The sequence below is a fragment of the Schistocerca nitens genome, chromosome 6 (assembly GCF_023898315.1).
Source record: "Schistocerca nitens isolate TAMUIC-IGC-003100 chromosome 6, iqSchNite1.1, whole genome shotgun sequence".
In the NCBI taxonomy this organism is placed as follows: domain Eukaryota; kingdom Metazoa; phylum Arthropoda; class Insecta; order Orthoptera; family Acrididae; genus Schistocerca; species Schistocerca nitens.
This window is the reverse complement of record NC_064619.1, coordinates 572,455,506-572,474,505: the sequence shown is the minus strand read 5'-3', so window position 1 is coordinate 572,474,505 and position 19,000 is coordinate 572,455,506. Positions and strand designations below refer to the sequence as shown.

Below are 19,000 nucleotides of genomic sequence, written 5' to 3'. Positions count from 1 at the left end.
AGAATGTTGTTGATTGTAATTTCGTGAGAAGATTCCGCTGCAACGAAAAACGCCTTTGTCTTAATGACGTCGATTCCAAATCCTGTATCATTTCGGTGACACTCTCTCCCATATTTCGCGCCGTATTTCGCGATAATACAAAACGTGCTGCTCTCCTTTGAACTTTCTCGCTGCGTTCCGTCATTTCCACTGGTAAGGATCCGACAAAGCGCAGGAGTATTCTGAAAAAGGACGGACTAGCATAGTGAAGGCAGTCTCTTTAGTAGATCTGTTACATTTTATAAGTATCCTGCCAATAAAACGCAGTCTTTGGTTAGCCTTCCTCACAACATTTTCTATGTGTTCCTTCCAATTTAAGTTGTTCGTAATTGTAAATCCTGGGTATTTTATTGAATTTACGGCATTTAGAGTTGACTGATTTATCGTGTAATCGAAGTTTAACGGATTCCTTTTAGTACTCATGTGGGTGACCTCACGTTTGTCATTATTTATGGTCAACTGCCAATTTTTGCACCATACAGATGTCTTTTCTAAATCGTTTTGCAATTTGTTTTGATCTTCTGAAGAATTTACTAGTCGATAAACGAGAGCGTCATTTGCAAACAGCCTGAGACGGCTGCTCAGATCGTCTCCTAAATCGTTTATGTAGATAAGGAACAGCAAAGGGCCTAGGTGATGGTTGGGGGCACCATGTCCATTCATAGTAGGACCCCTCTGGTTGTAATCCACCGCATCCTTACAGCACAGCCGTACGTCGACGATATTCTACGCCCCGTTTTGTTGCTCTTCATGGCAGGCCATCCTAGGGTTCCATTTCCGCAAGATAATACCTGCCCACACAGGGAGAGAGTCTTTACTGCTTGTCGTTGTTTTTGTACCTTGGTCAGGAAGGTAGCCGGGCGGCTCACCAACTGAGAAAATTTGGAGCATTACATGCGAAGCCGTCGAACTACCTCGGGATTTTGACGATCTTACGCACCAATTGGAAAGAATCTGGCACGATATCCGTCAAGAGGACACCCAACAAATCTAGCAATCAACGCACAGCCCAGTAACTGCTGAAGTAAAAGCCAGAGGTGGACGAAAGCGTCACTGACATGCTCATTTTGTGAAGCTCATTCTCTTGAATAAATCTTCAACATTTCTGAAATTGTTCGCCTGTACATGTACATCACAGCTTCCGATTTCCGCCCCATTCGGATAATTCCTTCGTGGTGCGTCATACTTTTTTGTCTTAGAGTGTATAATTGGATCTTTGTCTGTCGTAGCATATCTGATTAATTTATTACAGATACACAAGAGTAGAACAAAGGACGTTTTCATGATCTACAACTTCAACCCAGCTGTTACAAAAACTACAGATACCTAGCTTGATAATACCATGCTTCCAAGAGTTAAAAACTTTAAATAAATAAATCATTAACCAAATAATATTTGATTCTAATTTCAGTGTAAGCCCAGAACAAAACTGGTTCCCATTTATAACCTCCCTACAGAAATTCATTCACATTTAACCTCCACACAAAATTTGTTTCCCATTTAATGAAAGCTCGAAACAGAAAAATTCCTAAACCTCGTAATAAAAAATAAATTCAGTAACCTGGTAGAATTTGGACGACAGCAGCGCTGCGTCATGGCCCTGTAAGATCATTCTGAATAAAAAAAGGAAAAATTCTTACCTCAATAAAAACGGCGAATATATCTGCTCTTACATAAAAAATTTTCCGGCTCAGCTCTGTGCAATGCTGGCCGATAGATTTGTCATTTATGAAAGGAAGCAACTGATTTTTCTTTTGCAACAATAGGAATGATTATGGATTGAAGAAATTAGTAAATTCTTTAAATTGAAATTAACGTTTTTTTTAGAAATTTCTTTATATCACCAAGATTATTATTAGGACATTTTTAAAAGATTTACATGGGACTTTACATAACATTGCTAGATATACGCGAGGCTGCTTTTTACCTTATACAATATTACTCAGGCTCCGGCATCGCTGCAGCGCGACCGGCCCAGCCAACATGATACACCAGACCAGAGCAGACAGGCGACTGCTCGCTAGGAACAACTTACTGCTACTGCTACACAGTTCGTACTGCAGTCAACACTGCTCTTTGGTCTCAGATTCTCTTATAGCTTACATATCGCAGGCAGCACATACCTCTTACATAACCCTCCACTGGGGGGGGCAAAAATTTGGCAGCGATGGTGAGTCAATTGGACTTGCCATTAGCAACAAATTTTTGTAAAATCTACTTAATTAACTAAGTTGACAATCACAGAGTATATACATATATATAAGTACAGAACATAAAATGAAATAGAGTGCACATGCACTGAGTACGGAACATATCAATAAATCACAAAATATATACTCAATTTTTCTTAATTAACTAAGTTTACAGTCACAGAGTATACACATATATATAAGTGCATAACATGAAATGAAATATAGTGCACATGCACTGAGTACAGAACATATCAAGCAATGACAAAATGTATACGCAATGAGTACAAAAAATATTAACAAATGACGTAAAGTGCATATACTGTAGTATTTTTTTTTACCATTTTACTAGAACTAGGATAGGAAAGGGAAGGATTGCATCATGGTTGTAGCCCATTAGGTTGCATGTAGCTGCACTGAAAGTCCATATCTTTCTACAGAAGCGCAACACCAAGTGAGACAGTCTGAAGTTCTCTTCCCTGAAGTATTAATCAGTGTAGCCAAGACACTGAAACGTCGTATTAATATTCCATGTTATCATTTTGGTAGTACATTAGGTACACCAAACAGTGGAACCATAATAACATCTCCATTGTTCAAGGTGGTGGACGCCATGATGTGTCAACACCACACTCATTCACCAACGTAGAATTAGTGCAGAAACCAAATATAGTGCTCCATGATCATAAGGATAGACAGGACAAACGTATATTGCAGTAATTTCTGGTAATTAGGTCAGAAGGTGAAGAACATTAAGTCTCATGCTAGTCATCATTGAGAATTACACTAGTCTATCAATCGATTTGACTAATTGTTGGCACTCATCGCCTAGTTACTGAACATTTCTGTACTATGTATGAAGTATTACAGAATAATGTTCATAAATCATCTGATTACAGTGAACATTGGCACTCATTGGCCAGTTAGAAACCATTTTTATACATTATTAATGGCATACCATTTACATAATTCATCTAGTTACAGTAATCATTGGCACTCATTGGCCAGTTACAAATCATCAGAAGTCATCATTCAAAACAGGAGCTAACGAATGGCATAGTATTAACATAATTCACCTAGTTATAGTAATCATTAGCACTCATTGGTCAGTTACTAAACGTATAGCAAGTATTGAATATTACAAAACATTTTTCATCATTCAAGTGACATATGACATATTTAAAATAATTATTGGCACTCTTTGGACAGTGACTAAACATATAGCAAGTATTGAATATTACAAAACATTTTTCGTCATTCAAGTGACATATGACATATTTAAAATAATTATTGGCACTCTTTGGCCCGTGACAAACCATCAGAAGTCATCATTCAAAATGAGAGTTAGTTATTGGCATAGCATTTATAGAGTATAACAAAAATATTATTTACAGAAATTATTGGCATAGCATGTATGTATTATTACAAAATATCATTCACTATTACTCAGAACTCATCATTCAAGTGACATAGGACATATTTAAAATGTAACACACTGTAACTATTACTCAAGGTCTGTGGTTAGAAAACATCATTCAGTATTACTCAGAACTCTCTTAATCTGGTAGCATTATTTGGGACTGGTAGTACATTTTTTTTTGTGCTAGCAATGCATTGCGTTGGGATCGATAATTAATTTCTAGGGCATGAAAATATTCGCTTTTGACTTATTGCTACAAATGAGGATAGGTAACGTCATTCGTCATGAGTCAGCTGTAGCAAGGTTATGAAACAAGTAGAGTATATGTGATCGAATTAACAGGTAATGAAATGTGTACTCAATATGTATGTACTCTAGCTGTCCTTTCCAAAACATTCAGTCATTATACCATGCGATATAAGACGTACTGTCAAAACGAACTGCAACAAATACTTAAATAATTACATAGCATTTCTTAACTAACAGTAAATATATAAACTTCATCATTATTCTCATCTGCAAAGAAAAACTTTATTATTCATATTACCATAACTTCATTACTATCATCACCTGCAAAGAAAAACTTCATTATTCATATTAGCATATTCTTCATATAACTATTCATCACCATTCATTATCATCTGCAAAAAGACACTTCATTATCCATTATTCATATTACCATTTACTTCATATAACTATTCATAGTATAGAGTTTCTTATTTCTAGCATATTTCATCACTAAAACTAAGATGTCTAGTTCTGTCTGACAGCCTGCATCAATCGCCTCGTATTCTGAAAGAAAAGATTAGTTAAGACTGCTATCATACGATGTGTATAGTATATTCTTGTTAATGCTTGTTAATTCTGATCCATTTACTCTTCATGACGAGGTATTGCATCTTCTTTCGTTCATTCCGAAGGTGAAATTCCCATTTCATAGTAATCCACTGTAGTTTGTTTAATTTATTTCTTTTACACTTATTGCTTTCTTATACAATAATACTCAGGCTCCGGCATCGCTGCACCGCGACCGGCCCAGCCAACATGATACACCAGACCAGAGCAGACAGGCGACTGCTCGCTAGCAACAACTTACTGCTACTGCTACACAGTTCGTACTGCAGCCAACACTGCTCTTTGGTCTCAGATTCTCTTATAGCTTACATATCGCAGGCAGCACATACCTCTTACAACATATGGCATCAAACTGGGAGCCGGTATCTAGACCCTGTTGTATATCATGCACAAAGAGCGCCAGCTGTGTCTCACATGACCACTGTTTCCGAAAACTGTGCTGGTTTCTGCAGATGAGCTTCTCAGAGTCTAGAAAGATCATTATGTCTGAACACAAAATATGTTCCATGATTCTGCAACAAATCGATGTCAGTTAAATTGGCCGGTAATTATGTGCATCCGATTTTCTATCCTTTTTATAGATTGCTATGACCTGGGCCTTCTTCCAGTCCCATGGAACTTTCCGGGTTCCAATGATCTCTGATAGAAGATGGATAAGAATGGTGCTATATTTGTAACATAGTCAACATAAAATCTTACGGGAATACCGTCTGGGCTAGACGCCTTCCTGGCGTCTAAGGATCTTAACAAAGGCTGTTTCAATCTCCGTTCAAAAGAGAACGCTCAAATAAGACAGGCGAAAGCTGATACAGTTTCGTGAGTCTGTAAAAAGGTCGATGAGCGAAGCGCAGGAGTACCACTGCCGTAGCTGAGCAAAAGGTTTTGCCAAGAACACCGGAAAATTCTGGTCCTACATGCAATCGTTAACCAGGTCGCAGGCTTCTATCCCGTCACTCGCTGACCAGTCTGGTGTAGCAGCTGAACATAGCAAGAGGAAAGCCGAAGTTTTGAATATCACAGTTAATAATTTGTTCACGCAGGAGAATCGCACAAACATATCGTCGTTTGACCATCGCACAGATTCCCGTGTGCAGGACATATGTACAGCCATAAACAACTGAAAGAGTTGAAGATAAATATTTCGCCAGGTCCGCGTGGAATCCCAATTCGGTTTTACAAAGAGCACTCTACGGCACTGGCTCCTTACTTAGCTTTCAGTTATGCGAACCTCTTGCCCAGCAGGCTGGAAAAAAAGACAGATGACACCTGATCTCAGAAAGGTAAAAGAACGGACCCAAAAAATTGCGGACCAGTATCCTTAACATCGGTTTGTTGTAGAATTCTTGAACATATTCTGATTTCGAATATAATAAATTTCTCTGAGGTGGAACATCTTCTGTCCACAGATCAGCATCGCTCGTGCGAAACTCTGCTTTCCGTTTTATCCCATGATAATCCGCGAATTGTGGATGAAGGGCAACAGGTATAAATCATATTCCCAGATTTCCGGAAAGCGTTTGACAAGGTGCACCATAGCAGGCTGTTAACGAAGGTACGATCATATGGAAGAGGTTTTCAGATATGTCAGTGGCTCGAAGACTTCTTAAGCAATATAGCCCAATATGTTGTCCTCGACTACGAGTGTTAATCAGAGGTAAGTGTGTCGTCAGGAGTGCCCCATGGAAGTGTAATAGGACCGTTATTATTCTCCGTATACATAAATGATCTGACGGACAGGGGGTGCAGCAATCTGCTGCTGATTCTTAAAAGACATCATAGTCGCCGTTGACCGTATAAAATCTTTGCTACGTGCACAGGCAGTATATCTTTAGTAAATGTATTTTCGCGCCAACTGACTTAGCTCCACATGTTGTCAGTGTACCTGAACTTCTATGTGTGATAGATTATTAGAACGATGGTAACATCGACAGTTCAGTGCATATTTAACAACATATTACGATGTAATAAGTGTCGTACTCATCGGATCTTGTGGGACTCTCACAGTCAAAAGGCTGCATTTTGACGACGACATGTACTCAACCCGTTTATCCTTTCTCTGGGTAACTACGACCACAACCATAGATGGAAGCATAACAGACCAAAGACATTACTGGCTAGGAACTGAACATCTATGGTCTATAGAACGCTAACACGACAGTACTGGCGAGCCCCTGCAACACAGTTATTACTGGAAACCCAGATGTGCGACTAGCCGAAAAACAGGCAACCGCAGGGAAACCGTACTGTACACAGCAGGCAAACCAGCCACACACACCCCCTACACCGTCTGTGAGCCGATCTATGACCGATCGCCCACTAATCCACAACGACCTTGAACTGTTGCAGGGACGCAGCAACTGCAGCAAGTGCCGCAACAAGCTCCAACAACGACGAAGGTAACGATGCACGATACCTCGAACTAACATAACCACACCTTGCATACACTGTCGCAGATAGCAAGCCGCTACTGCCCTTACTACCCGTCCTACTGTCGCAGAGGTTTTTTTCCCTTGGCTCTTGCCTTGGCACTTTTTTTCCTCTGCCCTTACAACCGCTACCCTTCAACCGTTTTCGACCACTTCTATCTCCTGATGGACCATGTTAATGAGTAATCTTACCCAGACGCATGGACAACATCACAGCCCGCATCCTGTGACGCCTGATTCAAAAACTAACATGTTTACGGAGGTGACAGTAGAACTTTTGGTTTGGTCACCACGTTGGTGTGGGCGTGGAGGGGCCCCATCCTTTGGGGAAAAAAAGACGACATGTACTCATGTCAGATAGTTTTATATTGTCACAGAATGTAAGTAATGTACATTTATCTCCAATTTTTTGTAATTGAGCTACTTTCTTAATGAAATGTTTGCTTAATTATGTATATACACCCTGCACTTCACTTTTGTATTTTTGTGTTTAGGTAACTTTTGCGGTTTACTTGAAAATGGCCATAAGGCCGAAATTGAAATATTATTAAAAAAATATTTTATACAGTCAGCGGCGACTATGATGTCTTTTAAGAAATATTATATGACTGTGAATCCCAACCATGAGAAGTTAATCTGCTGCTGTTTGTTGATGAATTTTAGGAGTGTGGTTCATCTGTAAAGGAGACCACCTGTAGAACACTAGTGTCACCCATTCTGGAGTTCTGCTCAAGTGTTGGGGAACACCGCTAGGTTGGATTAATGGAAGACGTCGAAGCAGTTCAGAGGCGGGTTGCTAGATTTGTTACCGGTAGCTTCGAACAGCATGCAAGTATTACGGAGATGATACGGGTACTCAAATGGGAATCGCTGGAGAGAATGCGACATTCTTTTCAAGGAGCAATATTGAGATAGATTAGAGAACCGGCATTTGAAGCTGACTGCAGAACAGTTCTACACCAACAGATGTACATTTTACGTAAGGACCACGATGATGAGGTAAGAGAGATTGGGACTCGGAAAGGAAAGGAAGGAAGGTTGCGTCTAACGTACCGCCGACATCGAAGTCATTAGAGACGGAGCACAAGCTTGGATTTTGTCAAGGATGGGGAAGGGAATCGGCCGTGTCCTTTCAGAGGAACCATCCTGACGTATGCCTGGAACGATTTAGGGAAAACACAGGAAACCTAAAGCCGGATGGCCGATTGTGGCTTGTACCGAGGCATATAGACATGATTTTTCCCTCGCTCTATTTGCGAGTGAAACAGGAAAGGAAATGACTAGCAGTGGTACAAGGTACCCTCCGTCACGCACCATACGGTGGATTACGCAGTAGGTATGTGGGTGTAGATGTAGCTTTTCCATTTCCCAGTCAATTTCAACACATCTACTGGGATGAGGTGAGATCCGTCTGCTCACCGCTCGTAAGCAAACGACCACGTGGCCGCTAGCTGTCATTCTGTTGTCGTTCTGCTGCCATTCTGCTCGTACATATCAACGCGTCGTCTGACGAAGGTTTCACCTCGCTGCCTCACAACCACTTGGAGCTACAACGACACGGCAGGAAGTCACAGGCATTCTGATCCCCATGTTATCTCGCATAAGATAATACAATGGTACAGTCTATCAACAAGACAACGCTTATCTTCACAAAGTTTCTCTATGAACTGCGCCGAGCGAGGTCTCCACACTGGGCTCGCATTTGAGAGGACGACGGTTCATATCCCTATACGACCATCGAGATTTAGATTTTCCGTGATTTCCTTAAATCGCTCCATGCAAATGCCGAGATGGTTCCTTTGAAGAGGGCACGGCCGATTTCCATTCGCATCCTTTCGTAACATGAGCTTAGGCTCCGTCTCTAATTACTTCACTGTTCAAATGGCTCAAATGGCTCTGAGCACTACGGGACTTAACTTCTGAGGTCATCAGTCCCCTAGAACGTAGAACTAGTTAAACCTAACTAACCCAAGGACATCACACACATCCATGCCCGAGGCAGGATTCGAACCTGCGACCGTAGCGCTCGCGCGGTTCCAGACTGCAGCGCCACACCGGCCGGCTTACCTCACTGACGACGAGATTTTAAACTCTAATGTTACTTGCTTTTATGAATTGCCTCAATAATGTTACGGTACTGCCTTGGTCAGTAATATCCCCCGTTCAAGCCTCACACATCATGTAAGAGACCAACTCTAACGTATCTCCATCCCAGTGTCAATATGCAGAGGGCCACTTACAAAAGTTGGGGGCAATCTTAACCCCAGGAGAGGACAAAATGGCTATGTGGCACTCTCCCCAACTGAGTCATTGCATTCATTCCAGACCAAGAATACGTAGCATCTCATCGGAAAGTGACGAGCAGTCTGTTCTTACTGCCAAATTCGTTGTTCATTTAAAGCGACTTTCTAATCACTTAAATAAAACCATATAACCTCTCACCACATTACGTTTCCTTTCATTCTTCCCTCTCTTTACAGACAATTTTCTTTTCCCAGGGAGTATATAGCCATCATGAGCTTTTAGACGTACAGCATACCATCTAGCTCCTGGATCTACATTCTCAGTTCCGGAATTTATATGACTTCAGTAGTAAAATGGAAAAGAAGACCTAATCGTTTTAGATATAGTTTTACATAACAGTACTGAAAATATGGCATATGATGACAGAATATGAGTTATTACCTGGTACTAGATGCATGTATAGAGTGTAATAATTACAGGGGAAGATAGAATATATAGAACAAATAAACGAGCATTACAGGTGCTGTTGTGAGACGGTATGCTTCATCAAACATTTCTGAAGATGATGAACTTCCCTTCTCCAACCATCCCTGCACCCAAAACACACACACACACACACACAAACAAATGCACCATATTACTTGGAGAACAATATACTGAGCCGGTCGAAGTGGCCGAGCGGTTCTAGGCGCTGCAGTCTGGAGCCGCGCGACTGCTACGGTCGCAGGTTCGAATCCTGCATCGGGCATGGATGTGTGTGATATCCTTAGGTTAGTTAGGTTTAAGTAGTTCTAAGTTCTTGGGGACTGATGACCTCAGAAGTTAAGTTCCATGGTGCTCAGAGCCATTTGAACCCTCTTTGAACAATATACTGAACTACCCAGGCAAGCTGTTCGTGTTATTTAAATTTTTCTTACGATGCATGTGTGTTAACTTCTCATTTTCTGGTATGAAATATACAAAGTCGGACCAACTTTTTGGTTTAGTAGTTTTTAACTTGCATACACTGGGTGACGATTATTGAACTATATGGAAAAAAAATGTAAATTAATTACACGCTATGGCGTGTACACACTTTATTCAACATGTGAAAGTCACTACAGATATTCGGATTTAGGTTATGACATGTTCGATATGCGTGCCATCATTGGCGATGATGTAGCGCAGACGAAATTTTTCATGACCCGCGGTCGGCCACTGTGGCCGAGCGGTTCTAGGCGCTTCAGTCCAGAACCACGCGGCTGCTACTGTCTCAGGTTCGAATCCTGCCTCGGGCATGGATGTGTGTGTGATGTCCTTTGGTTAGTTAGGTTTAAGTAGTTCTAAGTCCAGGGGAGTGATGTTCTCAGATGTTAAGTTCCATAGTGCTTACAGGCATTTGAACCATTTGAAGCATGACCCGCTGAAGTGTCGAAAGATCGATGCTGCCGATGACTTCCTGAATGGCTGTTTTGGGCTCAGTAATGGTTTTGCGATTATTGCTGTACACCTTGCCTTTAATATAGCCCCACAAAAGGGATCGCATGTGTTCAGATCCGGAGAATACGGCGGCCAATCGAGGCCTAAGCCAGTGGCCTCTGGGTACCTCAGAGCCAGAATGCGGCGCTCGAAGTGCTCCTACAGGACATCAAATACCCTCCTGCTTCGATTGGGTCGAGCTCCGTCTTGCATGAACCACATCTCGTTGAAATCAAAGTCACTTTGGATAACGGGAACTTCCAAAACCTTCACATACCGTTCGGTAGTCACCGTGCCATCAAGGAACATCACACCAATTATTCCGTGACTGGACATTGGACACCAAACCGTCACCTGTTGTGGGTGAACAGACTTCTCGACAGCGAAATCCGAATTCTCAGTCCCCGAAATGCGCCAGTTTTCGTTGTTGACGAACCAATCCAAATGAAAGTGGACTTCGTCACTAAACCAAATAATGCATGCGCCTACTAATTCCCATCATGCTCCGCGGCCAACCGTGCAGTTTGAACGTCCTAACGCAAACAGTGCAGAAGTTATGACAGTTTTATTTCATATAGTTCAGTACTTGTTATCCCTTATCAGAAACATTTTTTCTAGTTATTTCACATATTGAAAAGTCAAAATGTGTGTAAACTTGCGAACAGATCAGTTCAGAACGCCAGTAAAATGTCATTAATGAGACAGCTTATTCAGTTAACAAAGTTGCTGCAGTCGCCGAATAATACAATCTGAAAATAAATCGTGGTATTAAAAGTGAGCTGTCGCACTTGCCTCCTAGAAATCCTGCCAGTCAGCTGCAGAGACGTCTCCTGCAGTTACCCGCTAACCGCAGCCTTCAGTCGCCTCCGAGCAGCGAAGTGGTGGGGGGAGCTGGCCAGACGCAATTGCGCTTCGGCGCCAAGGGCACCATGTTGCCCCAGGCCTAACTATACTCAGTTTCGTGGCAGCAGCGGCCGCGTAACGTGTTACTTGCCCGCACTCCGCTGTCCGACTATATCGTGTCTGTCTTCAGTTTGCCGGAACTGTAAGTAGATGCCTACATCATAAGCCACGAACGAGCAGAAGAGGAAGGTTCCTCTGAGATGTGGGTGTCTGGTTCGGTTTTGTGGATCCGAAAGTGTACGAAACAGAACAGTGACAGCAGAGTTTGTGTTTTACAGTTCGGCTCCTTAGCAGACACGATATTGTCAGAATAAGAGCCGACGAAATAAGTACTAGAAGTGCCTCGCACCGTAGGGTAGCTTGTGGAATATAGATGTAAATGTTTAACATGCCAAGTTAAATCAAAACCATGCGCACTCATCGACCCCTTACACAACTCATGGAGGCAAGTGACCTGCCAACAAAAATTCTACGATCAACAGCGGTATAGTGAAACTCATAATCTCTCGTATATTACAATTCAAGACACCAGCACCATCATTGAACCACTGCCTCCATCTGACAAATATTCTTCAAAATTTTAAGATTTTAAGATGCACATTGAACTTTTAGCTCTCAATAGGCACCTCATTTTTTGCACATGATTTCGATCGTCATTCCATGGCACATTAAATGTTTCTCTAATCTCACTCGTTTCTTACTTTTAGGTAAATCATTCCACCTAAAATTTGACAGTTTCTGTCACATTCTTTTATTTTCATCTTTGGTTCTGAAAGTATGAAACACAATATATCTAAAAATCGACCTATGTTCCACTATTATTAATATATATAGATCAAGAGAAAGTAAAGAAATTTTATTTTACATTGTGGTTTGACATTTATTGCCACTCCCTTTATGTAGCTAGCAGCAGCTGTTTATGAAATATTTCAGTTTTCCCACAAATGTCTAATTAATTTTTCTTACTATAATTAATTTATTAATCCTTTCTCGCGAAAATAGACCTCACTCTGGTCGATTTAACCTCCCACTAGTCCATTTCCCACTCTTCGTTTGTCTACTAAAATTTTGATAAAAACCCACTGTGTAACTTTTCCTCAAATCTATCATTAAGTTTAATTACCCTGAGTACTTTCAAGCAATTAAATATTTTTTTTACAAATCTAGACCCTACAGTGGTCAGTTTGATGCCCCATTTGTCCATTTCCCTTTCTAAAAATGCCTATGAAAATTAGAACAAAAATTCATACTAAGGAGTGTTGTTTTCTCTCCCCTCAAACGTTTGATCAAAAGTGGATAACTGCTCGTAAACATGTCGATTTATATTCGGTTGTTGATGCGTGTGTGTCATCAATACGTTTAGCTGATTGGCATTGATAAAGGGATTTGAGATGTGAACCATGGATTCTTCATCTGAAACGCAGGTAGGTGATTGACGCTCTTCCAACTCGTTACTTACTCGTTCTCCAATCCTCCAGAGTTGATTTAGGACGTAGAAATGAAACCAATAACGAGAAGAATCAGGGCATAATAACGATGATCCATAAAAATGGGAAGAGATTTTACAGGTAAATACTTATCGAATAATGAAGGACTACAAGTAGAGAAAATACTAACAACGAAAACAATGCTTCAAATGCGATAACACTCGTTAGGGACAAGAAATATGACTTATGGAAAAAGAACTAAAAGAACTAGAGATTTATAAGCTCGCCCCTGTGGGTGTAACGCTGTATTAATTAAAATAGAACATTTACAAAAAGTAGTTGACGGTTCTTTTGTGACCGTCAACAAGTGCTTACGTAAGGACTAAATGGTTATCTGAAGATATTGCAACTTTACATTGTGTCTATTCATATTATAAAAATGAATGTACATATGTACACTACTGGCCACTAAAATGGCTACACCACGAACATGACGTTCTACAGACGCTAAATGTATCCTACAGGAAGAAGATGCTGTGACAAGCAAATGATTAGCTTTGCAGAACATTCACACAAGGTTGGCGCCAGTGGCGACACCTGCAACGTGCTCACATGAGGAAAGTTTCCAACAGATTTCTCATACACAAACAGCAGTTTACCGGCGTTGCCTGGTGAAACGTTGTTGTGATACCTCGTGTAAGGAGGAGAAATGCGTACCATCACGTTTCCGACTTTGATAAAGGTCGGATTGCAGCCTACCGCAGTTGCGGTTTATCATATCGCGACATTGCTGCTCGCGTTGGTCGAGATCCAATGACTGTTAGCAGAATATGGAATCGGTGGGTTCAGGAGGGTAATACGGAACGCCGTGCTGGATCCCAACGACCTCGTATCACTAGCAGTCGAGATGACAGACATCTTATCTGCATGGCTGTAACGGATCGTGCAGCCACGTCTCGATCCCTGAGTCAACAGATGGGGACGTTTGCAAGATAACAACCATCGGCACGAACAGTTCGACGATGTGTGCAGCAGCGTGGACTATCAGCTCGGAGACCATGGCTGCGGTAACCCTTGACGCTGCATCACAGACAGGAGTGCCTGCGATGGTGTACTCAACGACGAACCTGGGTGCACGAATGGCAAAACGTCATTTTTTCGGATGAATCCAGGTTCTGTTTACTGCATCATGATGGTCGCATCCGTGTTTGGCGACATCGCGGTGTGTATTCGTCATTGCCATACTGGCGTATCACCCGGCGTGATGGTGTGAGGTGCCATTGATTACATGTCTCGGTCACCTCTTGTTCGCACTGACGGCACTTTGAACAGTGGACGTTACGTTTCATATGTGTTACGACCCGTGGCTCTACTCTTCATTCTATCCCTGTGAAACCCTACATTTCAGCAGGATAATGCACGACCGCATGTTGCAGATCCTGAACGGGCCTTTCTGGACACAGAAAATGTTCGATTGCTGCCCTGGCCAGCACATTCTCCAGATCTCTCACCAATTGAAAACGTCTGGTCAATGGTGGCCGAGCAGCTGGCTCGTTACAATACGCCAGTCACTACTCTTGATGAACTGTGGTATTGTGTCGAAGCTATATGGGCAGCTGTACCTGTACACGCCATCCAAGCTCTGTTTGACTCAATGCCCAGGCGTATCAAGGCCGTTATTACGGCCTGAGATGGTTGTTGTGGGTACTGATTTCTCAGGATCTATGCACCTAAATTGTGTGAAAATGTAATCACATGTCAGTTCTAGTATAATATATTTGTCCAATGAATACCCGTTTATCATCTGCATTTCTTCTTGGTGTAGCAATTTTAATGGCCAGTAGTGTATATTCAAAGGCAACGCTGCATACTGAGATAGTATCTTATGAAGCGTTATGTTTTGTCAGGGATGCACTCTTCCTAGTAGAGCACTACTGCAAGAACACACGAGCAGTTTAGCGTTCCACATAGTTTTAGCGGTTTAAGCCTTCATATCATGAAAACACTATCAGAGTTACAAACACTGTCAAAGTTACAAATCAAATTTGAAAAGACATAATTTTTAACTTTGATGAAAGGAAAGTTAATGGCGACGTGTGTTGTGACCACGCAGAGGACGTTGTCAGCGGACCTCCATAGTGATGTTCCAGTTATGGTCGTCACAAATTTAGTAGGAAAATATATGCAGACTATTTGTTATACCCATTTGTAGGGATTTGTTGACTAGGACAGTTCAAGTCACAGAATATGTTGAGTTTAACGTGATATGAGCCTTTCATATCGAAAACATATACATAGTCTAAAGGTTACCTTTCACAACTCAGGATTCGAAAATCAATCAGATAATTCCTTTGTAATGTCCCTCACACCTTATAACTGTTAAGGAATCATCTGTCCGACGATGGATACCGGCTTAAGCCTGGAAGTGTCTACGCAAAAGAAGTGCTCATTAAGTTAGTTGAACTTCAAAGCACCTGCCTAGCTTTACAATACGCCCATCAACTGATTACCAACCATTTTCTTGTTCGGTCGCGTGGACAGGCAAAATTTAAGGAGGGCAGCAGATCTCTTTTCTCTCATTGTAACACAACTAAAGAAAAAAGAAAAACTTAACTCCTCCCGAAAAGGCCATGAAGGCCCAACGGTATCGACCGGCTGCCGTGTCATCCTCCGCCCATAGGCGTCACTTGATGCGGATATAGAGGGGCATGTGGTCAGCACACCACTCTCCCAGCCGTATGTCAGTTTACGAGACTGGAGCCGCTACTTATCAATCAAGTAGCTCCTCAGTTTGCCTCACAAGGGCTCACCGCACTACGCTTTCCAACAGCAAAATTCGGTGATCAGGCGGGAACCATTGTTATCACTGCGTCAAGGGCGTTGGCTCATTGTAAGACAACGCATGTGTCATAACCTTCCAGAGTTGAGTTCTGTTGGTGACGCTGTAACAAGCAAACAACAAATTGTGCAGAATTTTGAAATAAAGCTTTTATGCAGAGATTTTTTTAAAATAAGGGCAAATTTACTTGTTCGTGTTACTAATAAAGAAGTTAATCACAATAGTAATATACTACAAACGAAAAATGTTTTCTGTGATTTACACATGTGAGCACAGTGTGCCTGCAAGTGTCTATGCGGTGCGGAAAGTGCGACGGTCAGCAGTGACGTCATCACTCACAGCATACATGCACGTGATACCTACTGCCTATTCTGGAAACCCTGTTTTGAGTCTAATGTTTCGGACATCCTGTATAGTTACTGCACAGCTCCTTGATACCCATGCGAGAGATAATTTATTTTCTGCTTGCCACCGATTCAGGAATGTTTTCTTCCTTTCCATCATGTGTATTGGTTTGTTGCCTGCCCTTCCACGTCTGCTTATTGATTCGCTCTGCAACGCAATATTATAATTCCTTTTCGAGTACTAATTTACTGTTGATGAAGCTCTAAATCCACGCAGAGCTTGGTGATCCATGTTTTAAGACATCGGACTCTTGTGACCTTCAGGGTTTCCAAGCCGTATCAGATGGCCAATAAAATTGTGGGAATTCAGCGGTAACCAAACTTGTTATCTGTTAATATTTCGACTGTAAACCATTGAGCCGCCTTAGGAGTGAGCACTAAAAACTGACGAAAAAGCGCTCTAACCTTTCGTAGGAAATATGTGTTCCAAAATAGATAGCATCCTTTTCAAACATAAAGTCAGGGATATTCCTCTCCCAGCACTAAGGATAGTCACGCTTGTTGGCTCTGTGAAGAGTAACTTTAGTCTATGGAAGACAAGCGTTGGCTCTATAAGGAATAACTTTATTCTATCGGAAGACAGGCGTATATACGATTCGCTGTCAGTGTGGTTTGTAATTTTCCGGACATACTCTATATACAGTTCAAGAATTCTGCGTGGAACATAAACGCTACAGCTGCCAGATACAGCTTCATAAATCCGCCGTGATCGAGCACCGTTTTCAGACACGCCACTCTATGGACTACGAAGACGCACAAAAGTTCAAATGTGTGTGAATTCCTAAGGAACCAAACTGCTTAGGTCATCGCTCCCTAAACTTACCCACTACTTAAACTAACTTTAACTTATGCTAAGAACAACACACACACCCATGTCCGAGGCAGGACTCGAACCTCCCGCGGTAGGGGCCGCGCAGTCCGTGACATGACGCCACAAACCACGCGGCAGGAAAACGCACAAATTTCGTCCTTTTGGAACTGGGTTTTCAGGAAAGTAGATGAAATACGTTTGACGAGTGATTTAAGTAATCTTGATGATGGTTTTAACCCTGAAAAAATGTTGCATTGCTGCTAACAATAGTTAGCGCTAATACATAAAGGCACTGTTCCCCTGTGGACCAGAATTTGTGACGGAACTTCCTTCACTGAGGGAACGCCGCCCGTGTAGTGTTCCCCCCACCATGATTGTCCGCGTACGCTTGCCGATTGGCTCCCCCTACCGGTACACAAGGCGGACTGGAACACTTTACTGAACAGTATTCAAATGGCCTCGTGCTGTTAAATTCTGAAAACATGTAAGAACGTCTGCAGAAAATTGCTCTGACAATTAGTCGTCTTACCCTCCTTAACTACTGACCCAAGAAAATTTTTCTATAGGTTATCTGACGTTATTTTAGGAACAAATTAACAAGTGCAATACTTAGCTTTGTACAACGGTTAATCTATGGGCATAAATGAATATTTAAATGTACCTTAATGATCAGGTTTCTTGTCACTGAGTTCAGCTTTTGGCTTAAATAGTTCAAACGGCTTTGAGCACCATGGAACTCAACATCTGAGGCCACCAGTCACCTAGAAATTAGAACTACTTAAACCTAACTAACCTAAGCACATCACACACATCCATTCCCGAGGCAGGATTCGAACCTGCGACCGTAGTGGTCCTTTTGGCTTAAGAAATGTGCCACTCAGGCAAAGCATGTGCAGTTAGCTTACCTGGCTCGCAATTGTGAACTAAATGCTTTTCCACACAAAAATGGAACTTATTAAATAATATAATAATCAGTAAAGAATGGCTCCTGAGACACCGATGCCTGCTACGACGATCTCGATGCAGTTTACCATCAGAACTTGAAAGATTCATGCAAAGACTAATAATAATATTGTTACTGAATGAGTGAGTGACTATTGTACGAGCAGCTCGCAGCGTTAAACACATTTACTGCGAGCAAATGACGACAGCAAAATCTCTGCTGCAGTTTAATTTGTAAGTGGCGTACTAAACAGAATGCTTAACTTTCAGACATACATTTAGTAGCAGCAAGGAACATAAATTAACTCAGAGAGCTCGTGTTCAAGTTACTGATTATCTCGACTCATAATACAGCATGGAAGAATACAGTTATTTCTGCATGAACCACGTGGAATTCTATACCAGCACAGAACAAATAATTTACCCACAAAGTATTCAATAAATCTGCGAAAATATCCAGGATCATCACGTCAGAGAGGCATTGATTTATTCAGTTCACCTATGGTTCGGGTATGCTACAGAGAAACTTATTTCTGGCCCTTCTGAAATGGCTTGGTTCAAATGGCTCTGAGCACTATGGGACTTAACATCTGAGGTCATCAGTCCCTAGAACTTAGAACTACTTAAACCTAACTAACCTACGGACATCACACACATCCATGCCCAAGGCAGGATTCGAACCTGCGACCGTAGCAGCCGCGCGGTTCCAGACTGAAGCGCCTAGAACCGCTCTTCCACTCTGGCCGGCTGGCCCTTTTGACTCTAAACTCAATACCTTACAGTAGAAAATGTATTGAATCCCACCACTCGTAATGGCTCAGTACAAACGTGAATTCGTTGCACTGTGCAACATGTTACCACACGTAACTCGTAGCCCTTGACAAGAGAACGCATGAAGAAAATCTCATTGGAAGTATGCACGCCAGTCTGCTCTACAAGGGAAGCGGCAGTAGAAATCTTACGCATACATACCGCCAGCCGGCCTCTTTCATCCGACTTCCGCACTATGAGTCTCCTGTTCCGACCACATTAGGTAAAGACTA

The 19,000-nt window shown here is 41.8% G+C and overlaps 1 protein-coding gene across 2 annotated transcripts in view; it reads left to right on the top strand.

Annotated features, from left to right (window-relative positions):
* The first annotated feature begins 11,548 nt into the window (after positions 1-11,548).
* The window catches only part of LOC126262807 (cytochrome P450 6k1-like), a 100,714-nt gene continuing 93,262 nt past the window's right edge, over positions 11,549-19,000 (top strand). The window contains exon 1 of one of the 2 annotated variants that reach the window (XM_049959648.1): positions 11,549-11,676. The gene's annotated coding sequence lies outside the window, so the exon portion shown is untranslated. Of the gene's footprint in view, positions 11,677-11,999; positions 12,019-19,000 lie in introns of those variants that run through there. The other variant, XM_049959647.1, reaches the window with a different exon arrangement.